Source organism: Hyla sarda, chromosome 12 (assembly GCF_029499605.1).
Source record: "Hyla sarda isolate aHylSar1 chromosome 12, aHylSar1.hap1, whole genome shotgun sequence".
NCBI lineage: Eukaryota > Metazoa > Chordata > Amphibia > Anura > Hylidae > Hyla > Hyla sarda.
Window position 1 is genome coordinate 52,612,087 of NC_079200.1, and position 2,961 is coordinate 52,615,047.

Here is a 2,961-nt window from a genome sequence, read left to right on the forward strand (position 1 = left end):
GATCTCCTGGGGCTTCGCTCTGTACTGTGAGTAGTGATCACACTGAGGCTCCGTGCATCACAGGAAATCACAGAAACAGGGCACGTCAGATCCGGGACGGTTGGGAGGTAAGTCTATAATCATAATAGTAATACACATTGGGGGACATGTATGAAAACTTGTGCAGAGGAAAATTGACCAGTTGCCCATAGCAACCAATCAGATCGCTTCTTTCACTTTTCATTTTTAAATGTGGTGTCCCGGTACAGGACTTGGTCCTGTCCCTGTCTAAAGTCCCCTCAGCCAGAGTTCCTTCACTATCATAGGGCACTTTTGCAGGGCTTACCCCTGGTCGCCTCATGTAAATTGTGTTCATATATATATATCTAATGTATAGGAAATATTATGTATAGGACCTTAGCAGGTCACGTGCCTTTAATTATGATTGCACTATGGTTTAAGGACCTTACAGGGTCATGTGATGTACCCAGAGTTCCCTGGGACAGGACTTACAGGTTTGCCGGCCAATGAGCTTTGTCCAGCCTCCTTAATATATAAGGGGCTGTAGTCAATCAATTCACTCTCTTAGCTCTTGCCTCTCTTAGTTATCAAGCAGCACAAATCTCATCAGCATCAATTCAAGTCAGCTAGGCCAAAGCCTAAGATCCAGCAGCCACTAAAACGTGAGTTACCAAAGCTCAAACTACCTAATCCTGTGTGACTACTACCAGCTAAAATATTATAATTAGTAGCACAGTGGCCTGCATCAAAGCTCATTGCTTCAGAGTCCCAGCACAACCTGTGAGGAACCTGTATCCCGGTTCACTCTAGAGAGACTGTTATGTTTGAAGACTGTTGTATAAAATCTTCAAGTAAAGTTCTTCAGTTTATTCATAAAATCTGCTGTGGATATTCCGTTATTCTCCCTACCGTTTCTGGGACGGTTGGCGGTAGGACTATTAACACTAAGGAAACCTCGCCCTGGCATCATGACATCTTAGGGTTAATACCAACAGACCCTACACTACCACTACAACAACCTAGACACAATTACTCTCTCCTGCCCACCACATAAAAATGAAAGAAACTATCTGGTTGCTATGGGCAACCACTTTTCCTCTTTACAGGTTTTGATAAATTTCCTTCAGTGGTTTTGGCAAAAATTACACAAAGATGGCGTCTTGGGAGAATAGAAATGAGGACGCAGTTGTTGTGGTGTGTTTTATTTTTAACCAAATAAACCTCAAACAAAAATTGTGTCTGTTCCTAGGCTTAGGCTGGGACTAAACACAATGTATCTGTGGCGTTTTTCAAAGCCCACATTGCCTTATCTTAGGTGGTCTCCCCCCCCCCCCCCTTCCGACAGACGTCTGTCCAGCTGTTGCAAAACTACAACTCCAAGCATGCCCGGACAGCAAATAATATTACAAATACTGAGTATAAACAAATATAACACACCCACAGGGAGTAGTGTCATTCTATTTAAAAAATGCTAAAAAAAAAAAAATCCCTTAGGTAACAGTCATGCAGAATATGTTAAAAAGCTTTTTAGGTTTCAGCCAATCAGAGAGCAGCACTGCTCAACTAGAACTCCCAGGAGGTAACAGCGTGTCACAATGTGATGTCATAACCATTGTCCACCAGAGAGCAGCACTGAGCAGAAATAACACAGCTCCTGCTCATTCTTCATCAGTGAGGGGCCGATGCTGGACACTGTAGGCACGCGGGAATGTGAAGTTGAATACATCACTGTGATTGGTAAGTGTCACATTGTTGTGTCCAAAAGGTCTTTAGTGCAGTTCCATGTGCATTTCTATAATAACCATGTAAATAATCTATCTTTTGTTTTCCTATCTTAGATGCACTATTTCCAGGATGTGGAGTAGCATTTCCGGACTATAAAGACGTTGTAATAAGGCACATATTTCCGGACTTACAGCAAGAAGTTGGATGAAGGCATAAACCCTCGAATCACGCACATACACAGTCACTTTGCCCAAATTCTAGAGGTAACCTCCTTTAGTATGCCCAGAGGAAGGGCAATACAGTAGCCATGGATTCCCTACAGGTTTCCTCCCCTCTGGAGGTTTTTCCTGTCCTGAGTTAGTTACTGTACGCTCTTTGTGAGTGATGGAAGGTTACAAAAATCCCTACACAAACATTTTAATAAATAATAAAGTTCCCCTGTTTTTAAAACGTTCTTTGACTTGTTTGACTCATTTATTTTATTTCTGTCTGTGAAAAATTGTGATTTTTTTTTTAAGTGTCCAAAGCATGCCTCAGCAGGCATCACGTGCAAATCCCTGGGGGGTCCTGAGAACCCCCCCCCCCCCCCCCATGTCAGCGATCAGTTCAATTCAGACCGGCGATATGCGGCGATTCCGGGTCATACGGGTCTCCAGTGACCGGGAAAATAAGGAGGATCGGGGGTGTCTAAGACACCCCCGATCCCCCTGAAGGCATAGGAGTAAGGTGGCAGGGGTGCCACCCCTCCTATTCCTGCTATTGGTCGGTCAGAGACGACTGACCAATAGCAGTTCGGGGGTGGGGGAGTTAGAGTTCGGTTCCCCGCTCTGTCCACCGACTTTTGTCCTGGAAGAGTGAGGAAACTGGTGGTCATCGGCGCCAGTGGTCACTTACCGGGCGGGCAGCGATGAGATATGGCTCCCTGGTGCATCTCCCTGGTGCGCGATCCTATGGAAGCCAGTGAGTTGTTGCCTAGCAACATATGGAGGGCTACAGTTAGAAGACCACTATACAGTGGTCTCTAAACTGTAGCCCTTCAGATGTTGCAAAACTACAACTCCCAGCATGCCCAGACAGCTGTTTGGGCATGCTGGGACATGTAGTATTGCAAGATTTAGAGGGATACAGTTTGGAGATCACTGTGCAGATCAGAACATGTTGAGATTGCAATTTTGCCACAGCTGGAGGCACACTGGTTGGAAAATACTGAGTTAGGTAACAGAACCTAACTGAAGG

The 2,961-nt window shown here is 44.9% G+C and overlaps 1 long non-coding RNA gene across 1 annotated transcript; it reads left to right on the forward strand.

Moving 5' to 3' along the window:
* LOC130296358 (uncharacterized) lies at positions 1 to 2,185 on the forward strand. Its single transcript, XR_008849192.1, has 3 exons — positions 1 to 107; positions 1,673 to 1,737; positions 1,839 to 2,185. It is a non-coding gene; the product is annotated as an uncharacterized LOC130296358 (long non-coding RNA).
* Positions 2,186 to 2,961: the final 776 nt, after the last annotated feature.